Source organism: Ambystoma mexicanum, chromosome 5p (genome assembly GCF_040938575.1).
Source record: "Ambystoma mexicanum isolate Mex_15411 chromosome 5p, UKY_AmexF1_1, whole genome shotgun sequence".
NCBI classification, from domain to species: Eukaryota; Metazoa; Chordata; class Amphibia; order Caudata; family Ambystomatidae; genus Ambystoma; species Ambystoma mexicanum.
This window is the reverse complement of record NC_090930.1, coordinates 322,711,193-322,730,019: the sequence shown is the minus strand read 5'-3', so window position 1 is coordinate 322,730,019 and position 18,827 is coordinate 322,711,193.

Genomic DNA, 18,827 nt, shown 5'->3' with positions numbered 1-18,827 from the left:
AGCCAAAGGCGAGGCCTAAGGCAAGAAGAAGGAAGACCAAGAAGGCCACCTCTGTGGAGGGAACACCTTCTCTTCCTGCTGTTCCGACAGCACCCATTGGGATCCATGCTCCGGACGGGCTGGGTCCAGTTGAAAACCCAAACTCAACTCCTGTGGGAGAAGAGACAGAAGACTCTCCTGTGGGAGAGGTTCTCAACCCGGAGGATCATCCCGACCTTCAATGCTTGTTAGCTGAAGGGGGACCCTCCCGGGCAGACTTCTGTAAGGGACAGAGAGAGTGCCTCTCTCTCGAGGGACTGAGGAAACAGGCCCTGTCCCAGGCACAAGGAGAAGTGCCTAGGACAGTCCGGATTTATTGGGAGGGTGAGCTCCTTGTTAGTGAGCCCACTAAGCCTGAACCTGGTGCCCTCAAGAGGTTGGTGGTACCCCAGGTTTACAGGCCCTTCCTACTGCAGTTGGCGCATGAGGTGCCCTTGGCTGGTCATCTTGGGACCAAGAAGACTAAGCAGAGGCTCTCTTCCCATTTCTACTGGCCACGGATGGGAGTAGAGGTGGAGTCCCACTGCAGGACCTGCCCAACTTGTCAGTTGTCTGGCAAGACTGGAGGCAGTGTCATTGCCCCAATGCAGCCATCGCCAGTGGTTGGCACACCATTTGAGAGGGTGGGCATCGACATCGTCGGTCCCCTTGACCCTCCCACTTCAGGTGGACATCGGTTCATCCTGGTCTTGGTAGATCATGCCACCAGGTACCCTGAGGCAATACCCCTTCGGACTGTTACTGCCAAGGTGGTTGCCAGGGCTCTCCTGGGCATTTTCACCCGTGTTGGATTCCTCAAGGAGGTTGTCTCTGACAGAGGATCCAACTTCATGTCTAGTTACATGAAAACCATGTGGAAAGAGTGCAGGGTAACCTACAAGTTCTCCACCTCTTACCACCCCCAGACCAATGGTCTGGTTGAGAGATTTAATAAAACTCTCAAGGGCATGCTAGGGGCTTTGGAAGAACCCCTAAGGAGGAAATGGGATCTCCTCCTGCCATGCCTGCTGTTTGCTTACAGAGAGGTACCTCAAGAGGGTGTTGGTTTCAGCCCCTTTGAGTTACTCTTTGGACATCCCATGAGGGGGCCCCTCGCCTTGATCAGAGAAGGCTTGGAAGCCACCCCTCCAGGTCCCGCCAAGCAAGTGGGGGACTATGTGTTAGGCCTCAGACGGAGGATGACACAGATGATGGGTCAGGCAACAGCAAATCTCAAGGCCAGCCAGGAATTGAATAAGTATTGGCATGACCTTAAAGCCTCGCAAGTGGATTGGACTCCGGGACAGGAAATCCTTGTGATGGAGCCTACCAAGCCTAGAGCTTTGGCAGACAAGTGGACTGGACCCTTCAGGATCATCTCCAAGATGGGCGAAGTCAATTATCTGGTTGACATGGGAGCCTCTGGGGTAGCCCCTCAGGTATTCCATGTCAACAGGCTCAAGCCTTTCCACCGGCGAGCAGAAGTCTCATGTCTCTTGCTAGCTTCAGGGCAAGAAGAGGATGAGAGTGAGCCCCTTCCTGATTTGCTGCATAGCAACCCTCAGGATGGCTCAGTGGAGGGAGTACATCTCTCTCCGGATTTGACAACAGAGCAACAGAGGGCCTGCAGGGCTTTGCTCCAACAGTATGCCTCTCTGTTTTCACTGACGCCAGGCTTTACACCGTGGTGTAGGCATGAAATCGACACTGGTGACAGTGTGCCTGTCAAAAGCAGGTGCTACAGTATGTCAGATACCGTCAAGAACCACATCCAGGCTGAGGTCGCCAAGATGTTGGATCTGGGTGTTATTGAACCCTCAACCAGTCCCTGGTCCAGTCCAGTGGTCCTTGTCCCCAAGGCAAGTTCCCAGGCGGGTACCAAGGATTGGAGGTTCTGTGTGGACTACCGAGGAGTCAATGCCGTCACCAAAACTGACACGCACCCATTGCCCAGCTCTGATGAGCTCGTGGACACCATAGGTGCTGCCAAATTTGTGAGCACCTTTGACCTTACCTCAGGCTATTGGCAAATAGCTCTGACGGACCATGCCAAGGAAAAGACGCCCTTCTCAACACCTGAGGGACTCTACCAGTTTAGGGTCATGCCTTTTGGGTTGAAGAATGCCCCTGCCACCTTCCAGAGATTGGTCAACCATGCGCTCAGTGGGCTGGAAGCCTTTTGTGTGGCTTACTTAGACGACATTGCCGTCTACAGTTCCACCTGGGAAGAGCATTTGACACATCTGGATAAGGTGTTGCAGGCCTTGAAAAGGTCTAACCTCACTATAAAGGCCACCAAGTGCCAGATAGCTCAGGGGAAAGTTACCTATCTTGGTCATGAGGTAGGAGGGGGTCAAATCCAACCTCTCTCCAGTAAAGTACAGGATGTACAGAACTGGGAGACTCCCACTACTCAAACCCAGGTGAGAGCCTTTTTGGGCCTCACTGGGTACTATCGCAATTTCATGGCAGACTATGGAACCATAGCTGCACCCCTGACAGCTCTAACTTCACCCAAACAGCCTAGGAAGGTTAATTGGACCGAAGACTGTCAGAGGGCCTTTGATGGCTTGAAAGAAAGTCTGTGTAGGGCACCTGTGTTGTGTGCGCCTGACTACAGCCGACCCTTTATCGTCCAGATGGATGCCTGCGACACAGGAATTGGAGCTGTCTTGTCCCAGTTAGATGACAAAGGGAGAGAAAATCCTATCATATTCATCAGTGGACAACTCAAGGGTAGAGAACTTAGGTGGGCTACTGTTGAAAAGGAGTGTTTTAGCATAGTTTGGAGCCTTAGGCGTTTTAGGCCCTACCTTACGGGGTCTACCTGCAAGGTCCAAACAGATCATAAGCCCCTGAAGAGGCTTATGCAGATGAAGGGTGAGAATCCGAAATTGCTCAGGTGGTCCATTAGCCTGCAAGGGCTAGACTTCACCATAGAGCACAGACCAGGGAAGAGTCACGATAATGCAGATGGCCTTTCCAGAAGGTATGTTGACCGTCTGGATGAGGGTGTCTATCCCGTGGGAGATTAGACACCCTCCACCTCAGTCTGGGGGGGGCGACTGTGATGCTGGGAATGCATCAGAGGGACAGGGCCTCTGAATCCTTGTCCTTTACTGCTTTTTATCATGTGTTCTGTCATGTTTTCTGCCCAGGAGTCCATGTGGGACTCCTGGCAGTGCAGCTCTCTCTTTTGGTTTGGTGAACAGACCCATGGGATACCCTTATGGCACCCATGGGTGGGGGTGCAACCCTGTGCCCCTAGTGTATGTTTTTGGGCACCTGTGTGTGACCCACAGAGCAGGGTATAGGCTGGTGGCAGCACTATGCTGAATGTGACAGGTGCTCTGGGTGTCCTCCATTTAGGGATACCGAGGCCCTGCCATTGGGATCAGTTGATTCCTGATAGGAAACAAGATGGCCCCTGTGTCCTCTTGCTTTCTATTGCATGTTACCTTGTTTCCCAAAGTTCTGGGAAGCCCTGACTCTGTCCCTTCCCCCTGACTGGCTGTTGGGTGGAAGTTCCATATATGGTGTTGTTTTGAAGGCCCAGCTAGACTGACTGGAGCCTTCCCAGTGACTGTATGTTGTGGGTACCTCCTGTGGGTGGGACCTGGGTGAATGGAGTGTGTGACCAATATACACTCCTTGTTGTGGTTGTCTGGTTTCTGGCATGAGAGACAAAGACTGAGACAGCCCTGCCCGAAACTGGCCTGAATGCAGTGTGTAGTGTTGAATGACTGGGTACTTGTCCCAATCCACATTCCTTGTTGTGAGTGTCTGAAAGGGAGGAGTGTGGCCTGAATGCACTGTGTGCCTGATTAGCTGACTGACTGCATGAAGGCCCCTCTGTATGATTGGCTGCTGAGTGTGTGCCAGCAGTGTGGATGAGAGACAGAATAGTATATCTGGGGACCTCTCACCACTGGTAATTGTTCAGAAGCGTTCAGAAGCGTTCTGGAGCTGAGTCTCCACTCTAAGAGTAACTGGAACTGCTGATCCTCGACGCCCAGCTGGAAGAAGAAGACTTGCTGCTGCATTTGCTTCGACCGATCCGAAGGCTGCCGAAATCGTCGAAGACTGACCCGAGAGTGGAACTGGTAAGGCGCCCTCTTCCCGTGCTCTGAGGGACCATCGAGCACCGCTCCATCTTCGCCGAAGCACCCTGGAAGACAGACCCTCGAAAGGCTGCCGACCCGAGACGGGACCGCCGAGGAGATCGAAGTGAAGCACCCGGACATCGCCGCTGTCGAAGTCCATTGCCGTCGACCAGGGTTCGCAGGTTTGTGTAACCGCTGGAGGCCCGTCGAAATTGTGTTGCCCAGCCGTGGGGACCACTTGACGCCGTGCCGCCGACGACCGGAGCCGCCCGCTCCTTTGCCTAAGAACATTCGAATCGAAGGACTCCCTCGTCCGCACCGTCGACCGCTTTATCCTGCCGGATAAAGTCGAGGACGACCAACGCGCCGAGGAGAAACCTGCCGGTGGGTTTCCCGCCACCCGAAGACCACAAAGACTCGAACGACTCGACGCCCTTGCTGGGCCTCCGTCTCCACAATCTTTGCGGTCCAGATCTATTGTCACCCAGGTGCCCCACACGCCTCTGCCTTGCAGGATGCCGACGCTCCGACGCCGACGAGCACCGCTCGGACGAAGCTGCCGCCTCATCAACGCCGTTCTACCCTGTTTGTTGTCGGACGTTCGACGCCCCGTGTCTCCCGCTTGAAAGGGAAGGCATTCAAGAAGGGCCGTCGATTCCCCGACGCCGAACGCCGAGTTCCTCGACGGACGTTCGACGCCCCATGCCTCCAGCTTGAAAGGGAAGGCATTCAAGAAGGGCCGTCGATTCCCCGCCTCCGAACGCCGAGTTCCTCGATGCTTCTCGACGCCTCTCGACGATCCGTGACTCCCGCTTGAAAGGGGGTCGCTCAAGAGGGATCTGTTGACGCCTCTTCGAAGAACTCGACTCCACCAGGTACATTGGGGGGGATAAAAACATTATAGGAGGGAATAAGACTTACAGAACAATATATGGACTGGGCTTGTGCTATATCTTTATTTTACAGGTTGCCCAGGTGGGGGGATCTCCACACAGAACTGTGTCTAGTGGTAGGGGCCAGTATTCTGCCTATTGCTCAACCATCTTACTTTCTCTCCTCTCTCTATTGCTGGTTTCACTCTATTGATCTGTGTGACATTGTTACAGTATTGTTGATGCACTTTAATGAGATCTAATACCAAGGGTGGTACCACTTTAGAATTGTATATATTTGCCATTGTTGATTTTCCTGAGTACAAAGTGAGTTATTATGATAAGTGTACATAACCTTGAATATTGATTATATAAAGACTGTGTTCTAACCAATACAGTGTGTGGGCATTCCTTTGTGGGGGCTTGGGGACTACACTGTACTTAAGAACCAGCCTGCATCACCTCCTGAGAAGCTAGGCCTTGATTGCTCGTCCATTGCTACTGTAATAGAGAATCTTGGCTGGGGTCTTCTGTGCCTCTCTTCTACCATATAGAGAGCAGAAGTACAGACACCCCCTACCGGTCTTTTACACTGGTGGCAGCGGTGGGATGCTTATGGTTTTAAGAATCAGTGTATAACCGTGCCACTTACAAAATATCTGCACTTTATTAAATTAAGGTTTAGTTGTGTACAAGATAACTGCATTACAAACAATGGAGTCTATTGCAAATGGCAAATTGACTCGGATGAGCTTGGAGGCTCTCCAGAGTGCTTGTGAAGCCAGGGAGTTAGACTTTGTGGATAAGTCTAGGGCTGAGCTGATAGCTGCCCTGGTGGACTACCAGACTGATGGTGAAACTCTTGATGAGGGGGGGAATGCAACCAATGAGGACTCTGCCCCTGGGGTTTCTGCTGAATCTGTTTCTGGGAATGCCGCCATTCCTGCTGCCTCTGTTCCAAACCCAAGCAAATCCTTGGAGCTTGAGTTATTAAGGATGAAATTGGCCTTTGAATACCGCAAGTTGGAAATAGATGCTGGACTTAAGAAAGAGGAGTTGGCTCAACAAGTGGAGCTCAAGAATAGGGATCTTGAACTCTAGAGCCAGGACACTGAATGTCAGAGAATCCAGCTAGAGAAAGCTAAAGTGGAGACTTCAGCTAAAACCAGTGAGAGCGTCAGGTCCCCAGCCACCAAGTTTATGAAAGATTTGGTTGGTGTATTTGTGGAGGGTTCAGATATCCTTCAATGGATTGAAGCGTTTGAAATGGCTTGTGCGATTCATGATGTTGATAAAAGAGATTGGGCTAAGTGTTTGTTAAGCAGAGTGCCTCAAACTGGATATGACTGTATTCTGAAGCTGAGTGTGGAAGAAAGGGGTCAGTATGAGTGTATGAAGTCTGCTTTGATTGCCAAGTTTGGCAAGACACCTACCCAATACCTTAGAAGGTTCAGGGATTTTAAGAAAAGAGAGAATGTGTCTTGGGTTGACTGGGTGAGTGCTGCGCACATGAACATGAAGGGGTGGATTGATGGATACAAGGTTAAGACTTTTGTTGAATTGTCCCACCTCTTGTTTTTTGAGCATTTTTCTGAAGCCTGTTCACCAGAGCTGCGTCAGTATGTGGCTGACCAGAACATTTTGGACCCCTTGAAGCTGGCTAGGCTGGATGACAAGTGGGTCTCCCACCGGGTGTCCCCTAAGGACTCCAGTGGGAAGGACAAGGACAAAGAAAAGGGGGCCTCTCAAAAAGCTGAGGAGTCCCACAAGCAGTCACAGTCGGGTAAACCTAAACCTTCCTCTCCCAAGACCCAAAAATCTAGTGGGGATAAGTCATCTGTGGGTGGGAATAAGAGTAGTGGTCCACCTGCTGCAAAGCAGGCTCCCAGTGGTTCCAGTACCGTACCCCGCACTCCTGGCGCTTGTTGGGACTGTGGGGCTCTGGATCACAGAAATGGTGACTCCAAGTGTAAAGGTAAGGCACTTGGAGTACAGGCTGTCAGCCTGACCTACCCTTACCCCGTGTCTGAGGTGGAGGCCACTGTCCTCCCCTCCTCTACCGGGATCACATTTGGTGCTCCGGTAGGGATTTCCTTAGTGTCCCTTGGGGCCTGGGACCAGTATGCAGAAGTACTGGCGACTATCTCACAGAACACCCGTAGGTTTTTGAGAAGTGTCCTCTTGAATGGCCAGCCTTCTACTGGTTTGAGAGACACTGGGCCAAGCATGACAGTGGTGGACAGGACCCTGCTCAAGCCAGAGGACTATGTAGGTGCTCCTCTGAGAACCACCAGGTTAGCTGGTGGGCCTCCCAAATTATCGCCTGTAGCCTTAGTCACACTCATGATTGGAGACAAGACAGCAAAGCTTCCTGTCCTGGTTCAGGACAATGTCCCTGCTAACATTCTGTTAGGAAATGATCTTGTAGAGTTGGGGTTGATCTCGGATGGTCTTCCCATGACTGCTGCTGCAGTCACTAGGTCACAGGTGACACCGGGTCTGGCTGTGAGTCAGGTACCCGAGCCAAAGGCGAGGCCTAAGGCAAGAAGAAGGAAGACCAAGAAGGCCACCTCTGTGGAGGGAACACCTTCTCTTCCTGCTGTTCCGACAGCACCCATTGGGATCCATGCTCCGGACGGGCTGGGTCCAGTGGAAAACCCAAACTCAACTCCTGTGGGAGAAGAGACAGAAGACTCTCCTGTGGGAGAGGTTCTCAACCCAGAGGATCATCCCGACCTTCAATGCTTGTTAGCTGAAGGGGGACCCTCCCGGGCAGACTTCTGTAAGGGACAGAGAGAGTGCCACTCTCTCGAGGGACTGAGGAAACAGGCCCTGTCCCAGGCACAAGGAGAAGTGCCTAGGACATTCCGGATTTATTGGGAGGGTGAGCTCCTTGTTAGTGAGCCCACTAAGCCTGAACCTGGTGCCCTCAAGAGGTTGGTGGTACCCCAGGTTTACAGGCCCTTCCTACTGCAGTTGGCGCATGAGGTGCCCTTGGCTGGTCATCTTGGGACCAAGAAGACTAAGCAGAGGCTCTCTGCCCATTTCTACTGGCCACGGATGGGAGTAGAGGTGGAGTCCCACTGCAGGCCCTGCCCAACTTGTCAGTTGTCTGGCAAGACTGGAGGCAGTGTCATTGCCCCAATGCAGCCATTGCCAGTGGTTGGCACACCATTTGATAGGGTGGGCATCGACATCGTCGGTCCCCTTGTCCCTCCCACTTCAGGTGGACATCGGTTCATCCTGGTCTTGGTAGATCATGCCACAAGGTACCCTGAGGCAATACCCCTTCGGACTGTTACTGCCAAGGTGGTTGCCAGGGCTCTCCTGGGCATTTTCACCCGTGTTGGATTCCCCAAGGAGGTTGTCTCTGACAGAGGATCCAACTTCATGTCTAGTTACATGAAAACCATGTGGAAAGAGTGCAGGGTAACCTACAAGTTCTCCACCTCTTACCACCCCCAGACCAATGGTCTGGTTGAGAGATTTAATAAAACTCTCAAGGGCATGCTAGGGGCTTTGGAAGAACCCCTAGGGAGGAAATGGGATCTCCTCCTGCCATGCCTGCTGTTTGCTTACAGAGAGGTACCTCAAGAGGGTGTTGGTTTCAGCCCCTTTGAGTTACTCTTTGGACATCCCGTGAGGGGGCCCCTCGCCTTGATCAGAGAAGGCTTGGAAGCCACCCCTCCAGGTCCCGCCAAGCAAGTGGGGGACTATGTGTTAGGCCTCAGACGGAGGATGACACAGATGATGGGTCAGGCAACAGCAAATCTCAAGGCCAGCCAGGAATTGAATAAGTACTGGCATGACCTTAAAGCCTCGCAAGTGGATTGGACTCCGGGACAGGAAATCCTTGTGATGGAGCCTACCAAGCCTAGAGCTTTGGCAGACAAGTGGACTGGACCCTTCAGGATCATCTCCAAGATGGGTGAAGTCAATTATCTGGTTGACATGGGAGCCTCTGGGGTAGCCCCTCAGGTATTCCATGTCAACAGGCTCAAGCCTTTCCACCGGCGAGCAGAAGTCTCATGTCTCTTGCTAGCTTCAGGGCAAGAAGAGGATGAGAGTGAGCCCCTTCCTGATTTGCTGCATAGCAACCCTCAGGATGGCTCAGTGGAGGGAGTACATCTCTCTCCGGATTTGACAACAGAGCAACAGAGGGCCTGCAGGGCTTTGCTCCAACAGTATGCCTCTCTGTTTTCACTGACGCCAGGCCTTACACCGTGGTGTAGGCATGAAATCGACACTGGTGACAGTGTGCCTGTCAAAAGCAGGTGCTACCGTATGTCAGATACCGTCAAGAACCACATCCAGGCTGAGGTCGCCAAGATGTTGGATCTGGGTGTTATTGAACCCTCAACCAGTCCCTGGTCCAGTCCAGTGGTCCTTGTCCCCAAGGCAAGTTCCCAGGCGGGTACCAAGGATTGGAGGTTCTGTGTGGACTACCGAGGAGTCAATGCCGTCACCAAAACTGACGCGCACCCATTGCCCAGGGCTGATGAGCTCGTGGACACCATATGTGCTGCCAAATTTGTAGGCACCTTTGACCTTACCTCAGGCTATTGGCAAATAGCTCTGACGGACCATGCCAAGGAAAAGACGGCCTTCTCAACACCTGAGGGACTCTACCAGTTTAGGGTCATGCCTTTTGGGTTGAAGAATGCCCCTGCCACCTTCCAGAGATTGGTCAACCATGCGCTCAGTGGGCTGGAAGCCTTTTGTGTGGCTTACTTAGACGACATTGCCGTCTACAGTTCCACCTGGGAAGAGCATTTGACACATCTGGATAAGATGTTGCAGGCCTTGAAAAGCGCTAACCTCACTATCAAGGCCACCAAGTGCCAGATAGCTCAGGGGAAAGTTACCTATCTTGGTCATGAGGTAGGAGGGGGTCAAATCCAACCTCTCTCCAGTAAAGTACAGGATGTACAGAACTGGGAGACTCCCACTACTCAAACCCAGGTGAGAGCCTTTTTGGGCCTCACTGGGTACTATCGCAATTTCATGGCAGACTATGGAACCATAGCTGCACCCCTGACAGCTCTAACTTCACCCAAACAGCCTAGGAAGGTTAATTGGACCGAAGACTGTCAAAGGGCCTTTGATGGCTTGAAAGAAAGTCTGTGTAGGGCACCTGTGTTGTGTGCGCCTGACTACAGCCAACCCTTTATCGTCCAGACGGATGCCTGCGACACCGGAATTGGAGCTGTCTTGTCCCAGTTAGATGACAAAAGGAGAGAAAATCCTATCATATTCATCAGTGGACAACACAAGGGTAGAGAACTTAGGTGGGCTACTGTTGAAAAGGAGTGTTTTAGCATAGTTTGGAGCCTTAGGCGTTTTAGGCCCTACCTTACGGGGACTACCTTCAAGGTCCAAACAGATCATAAGCCTGTGAAGTGGCTTATGCAGATGAAGGGTGAGAATCCGAAATTGCTCAGGTGGTCCATTAGCCTGCAAGGGCTAGACTTCACCATAGAGCACAGACCAGGGAAGATTCACGATAATGCAGATGGCCTTTCCAGAAGGTATGTTGACCGTCTGGATGAGGGTGTCTATCCCGTGGGAGATTAGACACCCTCCACCTCAGTCTGGGGGGGCGACTGTGATGCTGGAAATGCATCAGAGCGACAGGGCCTCTGAATCCTTGTCCTTTACTGCTTTTAATCGTGTGTTCTGTCATGTTTTCTGCCCAGGAGTCCATGTGGGACTCCTGGCAGTGCAGCTCTCTCTTTTGGTTTGGTGAACAGACCCATGGGATACCCTTATGGCACCCATGGGTGGGGGTGCAACCCTGTGCCCCTAGTGTATGTTTTTGGGCACCTGTGTGTGACCCACAGAGCAGGGTATAGGCTGGTGGCAGCACTATGCTGAATGTGACAGGTGCTCTGGGTGTCCTCCATTTTGGGATACCCAGGCCCTGCCATTGGGATCAGTTGATTCCTGATAGGAAACAAGATGGCCCCTGTGGCCTCTTGCTTTCTATTGCATGTTACCTTGTTTCCCAAAGTCCTGGGAAGCCCTGACTCTGTCCCTTCCCCCTGACTGGCTGTTGGGTGGAAGTTCCATATATGGTGTTGTTTTGACGGCCCAGCTAGACTGACTGGAGGCTTCCCAGTGACTGTATGTTGTGGGTACCTCCTGTGGGTGGGACCTGGGTGAATGGAGTGTGTGACCAATATACACTCCTTGTTGTGGTTGTCTGGTTTCTGGCATGAGAGACAAAGACTGAGACAGCCCTGTCCGAAACTGGCCTGAATGCAGTGTGTAGTGTTGAATGGCTGGGCACTTGTCCCAATCCACATTCCTTGTTGTGAGTGTCTGAAAGGGAGGAGTGTGGCCTGAATGCACTGTGTGCCTGATTGGCTGACTGACTGCATGAATGCCCCTCTGTATGATTGGCTGCTGAGTGTGTGCCAGCAGTGTGGATGAGAGACAGAATAGTATATCTGGGGACCTCTCACCACTGGTAATTGTTCAGAAGTGTTCAGAAGCGTTCAGAAGCGTTCTGGAGCTGAGTCTCCACTCTAAGAGTAACTGGAACTGCTGATCCTCGACGCCCAGCTGGAAGAAGAAGACTTGCTGCTGCATTTGCTTCGACCGATCCGAAGGCTGCCGAAATCGTCGAAGACTGACCCAAGAGAGGACCTGGTAAGGCGCCCTCTTCCCGTGCTCCGAGGGACCATCGAGCACCGCTCCATCTTGCCGAAGCGCCCTGGAAGACAGACCCTCGAAAGGCTGCCGACCCGAGACGGGACCGCTGAGGAGATCGAAGTGAAGCACCCGGACATCGCCGCCGTCGAAGTCCATTGCCGTCGACCAGGGTTCGCAGGTTTGTGTAACCGTTGGAGGCCCGTCGAAGTTGTGTTGCCCAGCCGTGGGGACCACTTGACGCCGTGCCGCCGACGACCGGAGCCGCCCGCTCCTTTGCCTAAGAACATTCGAATCGAAGGACTCCCTCATCCGCACCGTCGACCGCTTTATCCTGCCGGATAAAGTCGAGGACGACCAACGCGCCGAGGAGAAACCTGCCGGTGGGTTTCCCGCCACCCAAAGACCACAAAGACTCGAACGACTCGACGCCCTTGCTGGGCCTCCGTCTCCACAATCTTTGCGGTCCAGAACTATTGTCACCGAGGTGCCCCGCACGCCTCTGCCTTGCAGGACGCCGACGCTCCGACGCCGACGAGCACCGCTCGGACGAAGCTGCCGCCTCATCGACGCCGTTCTACCCTGTTTGTTGTCGGACGTTCGACGCCCCGTGTCTCCCGCTTGAAAGGGAAGGCATTCAAGAAGGTCCGTCGATTCCCCGACGCCGAACGCCGAGTTCCTCGACGGACGTTCGACGCCCCGTGCCTCCAGCTTGAGAGGGAAGGCATTCAAGATGGGCCGTCGATTCCCCGCCGCCGAACGCCGAGTTCCTCGACGCTTCTCGACGCCTCTCTACGATCCGTGACTCCTGCTTGAAAGGGGGTCGCTCAAGAGGGATCTGTCGACGCCTCTTCCAAGAACTCGACTCCACCAGGTACATTGGGGGGGGGAAACATTATAGGAGGGAATAAGACTTACAGAACAATATATGGACTGGGCTTGTGCTATATCTTTATTTTACAGGTTGCCCAGGTGGGGGGATCTCCACACAGAACTGTGTCTAGTGGTAGGGGCCAGTATTCTGCCTATTGCTCAACCATCTTACTTTCTCTCCTCTCTCTATTGCTGGTTTCACTCTATTGATCTGTGTGACATTGTTACAGTATTGTTGATGCACTTTAATGAGATCTAATACCAAGGGTGGTACCACTTTAGAATTGTATATATTTGCCATTGTTGATTTTCCTGAGTACAAAGTGAGTTATTATGATAAGTGTGCATAACCTTGAATATTGATTATATAAAGACTGTGTTCTAACCAATACAGTGTGTGGACATTCCTTTGTGGGGGCTTGGGGACTACACTGTACTTAAGAACCAGCCTGCATCACCTCCTGAGAAGCTAGGCCTTGATTGCTCGTCCATTGCTACCGTAATAGAGAATCTTGGCTGGGGTATTCTGTGCCTCTCTTCTACCATATAGAGAGCAGAAGTACAGACACCCCCTACCAGTCTTTTACACTGGTGGCAGCGGTGGGATGCTTATGGTTTTAAGAATCAGTGTATAACCGTGCCACTTACAAAATATCTGCACTTTATTAAATTAAGGTTTAGTTGTGTACAAGATAACTGCATTACAAACAATGGAGTCTATTGCAAATGGCAAATTGACTCGGATGAGCTTGGAGGCTCTCCAGAGTGCTTGTGAAGCCAGGGAGTTAGACTTTGTGGATACGTCTGTGGGCTGAGCTGATAGCTGCCCTGGTGGACTACCAGACTGATGGTGAAACTCTTGATGAGGGGGGGAATGCAACCAATGAGGACTCTGCCCCTGGGGTTTCTGCTGAATCTGTTTCTGGGAATGCCGCCATTCCTGCTGCCTCTGTTCCAAACCCCAGCAATTCCTTGGAGCTTGAGTTATTAAGGATGAAATTGGCCTTTGAATACCGCAAGTTGGAAATAGATGCTGAACTTAAGAAAGAGGAGTTGGCTCAACAAGTGTAGCTCAAGAATAGGGATCTTGAACTCAAGAGCCAGGACACTGAATGTCAGAGAATCCAGCTAGAGAAAGCTAGAGTGGAGACTTCAGCTAAAACCAGTGAGAGCGTCAGGTCCCCAGCCACCAAGTTTATGAAAGATTTGGTTGGTGTATTTGTGGAGGGTTCAGATATCCTCCAATGGATTGAAGCGTTTGAAATGGCTTGTGCGATTCATGATGTTGATAAAAGAGATTGGGCTAAGTGTTTGTTAAGCAGAGTGCCTCAAACTGGATATGACTGTATTCTGAAGCTGAGTGTGGAAGAAAGGGGTCAGTATGAGTGTAGGAAGTCTGCTTTGATTGCCAAGTTTGGCAAGACACCTCCCCAATACCTTAGAAGGTTCAGGGATTTTAAGAAAAGAGAGAATGTGTCTTGGGTTGACTGGGTGAGTGCTGCGCACATGAACATGATGGGGTGGATTGATGGATACAAGGTTAAGACTTTTGCTGAATTGTCCCACCTCTTGTTTTTTGAGCATTTTTCTGAAGCCTGTTCACCAGAGCTGCGTCAGTATGTGGCTGACCAGAACATTTTGGACCCCTTTAAGCTGGCTAGGTTGGCTGACAACTGGGTCTCCCACCGGGTGTCCCCTAAGGACTCCAGTGGGAAGGACAAGGACAAAGAAAAGGGGGCCTCTCAGAAAGCTGAGGAGTCCCACAAGCAGTCACAGTCGGGTAAACCTAAACCTTCCTCTCCCAAGACCCAAAAATCTAGTCGGGATAAGTCATCTGTGGGTGGGAATAAGAGTAGTGGTCCACCTGCTGCAAAGCAGGCTCCCAGTGGTTCCAGTACCGTACCCCGCACTCCTGGCGCTTGTTTGGACTGTGGGGCTCTGGAACACAGAAGGGGTGACTCCAAGTGTAAAGGTAAGGCACTTGGAGTACAGGCTGTCAGCCTGACCTACCCTTACCCCGTGTCTGAGGTGGAGGCCACTGTCCTCCCCTCCTCTACCGGGATCACATTTGGTGCTCCGGTAGAGATTTCCTTAGTGTCCCTTGGGGCCTGGGACCAGTATGCAGAAGTACTGGCGACTATCCCACAGAACACCCGTAGGTTTTTGAGAAGTGTCCTCTTGAATGGCCAGCCTTCTACTGGTTTGAGAGACACTGGGGCAAGCATGACAGTGGTGGACAGGACCCTGCTCAAGCCAGAGGACTATGTAGGTGCTCCTCTGAGAACCACCAGGTTAGCTGGTGGGCCTCCCAAATTATCGCCTGTAGCCTTAGTCACACTCATGATTGGAGACAAGACAGCAAAGCTTCCTGTCCTGGTTCAGGACAATGTCCCTGCTAACATTCTGTTAGGAAATGATCTAGTAGAGTTGGGGTTGATCTTGGATGGTCTTCCCATGACTGCTGCTGCAGTCACTAGGTCACAGGTGACACCGGGTCTGGCTGTGAGTCAGGTACCCGAGCCAAAGGCGAGGCCTAAGGCAAGAAGAAGGAAGACCAAGAAGGCCACCTCTGTGGAGGGAACACCTTCTCTTCCTGCTGTTCCGACAGCACCCATTGGGTTCCATGCTCTGGACGGGCTGCGTCCAGTGGAAAACCCAAACTCAACTCCTGTGGGAGAAGAGACAGAAGACTCTCCTGTGGGAGAGGTTCTCAACCCGGAGGATCATCCCGACCTTCAATGCTTGTTAGCTGAAGGGGGACCCTCCCGGGCAGACTTCTGTAAGGGACAGAGAGAGTGCCACTCTCTTGAGGGACTGAGGAAACAGGCCCTGTCCCAGGCACAAGGAGAAGTGCCTAGGACATTCCGGATTTATTGGGAGGGTGAGCTCCTTGTTAGTGAGCCCACTAAGCCTGAACCTGGTGCCCTCAAGAGGTTGGTGGTACCCCAGGTTTACAGGCCCTTCCTACTGCAGTTGGCGCATGAGGTGCCCTTGGCTGGTCATCTTGGGACCAAACTAAGCCTGAACCTGGTGCCCTCAAGAGGTTGGTGGTACCCCAGGTTTACAGGCCCTTCCTACTGCAGTTGGCGCATGAGGTGCCCTTGGCTGGTCATCTTGGGACCAAGAAGACTAAGCAGAGGCTCTCTGCCCATTTCTACTGGCCACGGATGGGAGTAGAGGTGGAGTCCCACTGCAGGACCTGCCCAACTTGTCAGTTGTCTGGCAAGACCGGAGGCAGTGTCATTGCCCCACTGCAGCCATTGCCAGTGGTTGGCACACCATTTGAGAGGGTGGGCATCGACATCGTCGGACCCCTTGACCCTCCCACTTCAGGTGGACATCGGTTCATCCTGGTCTTGGTAGATCATGCCACCAGGTACCCTGAGGCAATACCCCTTCGAACTGTTACTGCCAAGGTGGTTGCCAGGGCTCTCCTGGGCATTTTCACCCGTGTTGGATTCCCCAAGGAGGTTGTCTCTGACAGAGGATCCAACTTCATGTCTAGTTACATGAAAACCATGTGGAAAGAGTGCGGTGTAACCTACAAGTTCTCCACCTCTTACCACCCCCAGACCAATGGTTTGGTTGAGGGATTTAATAAAACTCTCAAGGGCATGCTAGGGGCTTTGGAAGAACCCCTAAGGAGGAAATGGGATCTCCTCCTGCCATGCCTGCTGTTTGCTTACAGAGAGGTACCTCAAGAGGGTGTTGGTTTCAGCCCCTTTGAGTTACTCTTTGGACATCCCGTGAGGGGGCCCCTCGCCTTGATCAGAGAAGGCTTGGAAGCCACCCCTCCAGGTCCCGCCAAGCAAGTGGGGGACTATGTGTTAGGCCTCAGATGGAGGATGACACAGATGATGGGTCAGGCAACAGCAAATCTCAAGGCCAGCCAGGAATTGAATAAGTACTGGCATGACCTTAAAGCCTCGCAAGTGGATTTAACTCCGGGACAGGAAATACTTGTGATGGAGCCTACCAAGCCTAGAGCTTTGGCAGACAAGTGGACTGGACCCTTCAGGATCATCTCCAAGATGGGCGAAGTCAATTATCTGGTTGACATGGGAGCCTCTGGGGTAGCCCCTCAGGTATTCCATGTCAACAGGCTCAAGCCTTTCCACCGGCGAGCAGAAGTCTCATGTCTCTTGCTAGCTTCAGGGCAAGAAGAGGGTGAGAGTGAGCCCCTTCCTGATTTGCTGCATAGCAACTCTCAGGATGGCTCAGTGGAGGGAGTACATCTCTCTCCGGATTTGACAACAGAGCAACAGAGGGCCTGCAGGGCTTTGCTCCAACAGTATGCCTCTCTGTTTTCACTGACGCCAGGTCTTACACCGTGGTGTAGGCATGAAATCGACACTGGTGACAGTGTGCCTGTCAAAAGCAGGTGCTACCGTATGTCAGATACCGTCAAGAACCACATCCAGGCTGAGGTCGCCAAGATGTTGGATCTGGGTGTTATTGAACCCTCAACCAGTCCCTGGTCCAGTCCAGTGGTCCTTGTCCCCAAGGCAAGTTCCCAGGCGGGTACCAAGGATTGGAGGTTCTGTGTGGACTACCGAGGAGTCAATTCCATCACCAAAACTGACGCGCACCCATTGCCCAGGGCTGATGAGCTCGTGGACACCATAGGTGCTGCCAAATTTGTGAGCACCTTTGACCTTACCTCAGGCTATTGGCAAATAGCTCTGACGGACCATGCCAAGGAAAAGACGGCCTTCTCAACACCTGAGGGACTCTACCAGTTTAGGGTCATGCCTTTTGGGTTGAAGAATGCCCCTGCCACCTTCCAGAGATAGGTCAACCATGCGCTCAGTGGGCTGGAAGCTTTTTGTGTGGCTTACTTAGACGACATTGCCGTCTACAGTTCCACCTGGGAAGAGCATTTGACACATCTGGATAAGGTGTTGCAGGCCTTGAAAAGGGCTAACCTCACTATCAAGGCCACCAAGTGCCAGATAGCTCAGGGGAAAGTTACCTATCTTGGTCATGAGGTAGGAGGGGATCAAATCCAACCTCTCTCCAGTAAAGTACAGGATGTACAGAACTGGGAGACTCCCACTACTCAAACCCAGGTGAGAGCCTTTTTGGGCCTCACTGGGTACTATCGCAATTTCATGGCAGACTATGGAACCATAGCTGCACCCCTGACAGCTCTAACTTCACCCAAACAGCCTAGGAAGGTTAATTGGACCGAAGACTGTCAGAGGGCCTTTGATGGCTTGAAAGAAAGTCTGTGTAGGGCACCTGTGTTGTGTAAGCCTGAATACAGCCGACCCTTTATCGTCCAGACGGATGCCTGCGACACCAGAATTGGAGCTGTCTTGTCCCAGTTAGATGACAAAGGGAGAGAACATCCTATCATATTCGTCAGTAGACAACTCAAGGGTAGAGAACTTAGGTGGGCTACTGTTGAAAAGGAGTGTTTTAGCATAGTTTGGAGCCTTAGGCGTTTTAGGCCCTACCTTACGGGGTCTACCTTCAAGGTCCAAACAGATCATAAGCCCCTGAAGTGGCTTATGCAGATGAAGGGTGAGAATCCGAAATTGCTCAGGTGGTCCATTAGCCTGCAAGGGCTAGACATCACCATAGAGCACAGACCAGGGAAGAGTCACGATAATGCAGATGGCCTTTCCAGAAGGTATGTTGACTGTCTGATTGAGGGTGTCTATCCTGTGGGAGATTAGACACCCTCCTCCTCAGTCTGGGGGGGGCGACTGTGATGCTGGAAATGCATCAGAGGGACAGGGCCTCTGAATCCTTGTCCTTTACTGCTTTTTATCGTGTGTTCTGTCATGTTTTCTGCCCAGGAGTCCATGTGGGACTCCTGGCAGTGCAGCTCTCTCTTTTGGTTTGGTGAACAGACCCATGGGATACCCTTATGGCACCCATGGGTGGGGGTGCAACCCTGTGCCCCTAGTGTATGTCTTTGGGCACCTGTGTGTGACCCACAGAGCAGGGTATAGGCTGGTGGCAGCACTATGCTGAATGTGACAGGTGCTCTGGGTGTCCTCCATTTTGGGATACCCAGGCCCTGCCATTGGGATCAGTTGATTCCTGATAGGAAACAAGATGGCCCCTGTGGCCTCTTGCTTTCTATTGCATGTTACCTTGTTTCACAAAGTCCTGGGAAGCCCTGACTCTGTCCCTTCCCCCTGACTGGCTGTTGGGTGGAAGTTCCATATATGGTGTTGTTTTGACGGCCCAGCTAGACTGACTGGAGGCTTCCCAGTGACTGTATGTTGTGGGTACCTCGTGTGGGTGGGACCTGGGTGAATGGAGTGTGTGACCAATATACACTCCTTGTTGTGGTTGT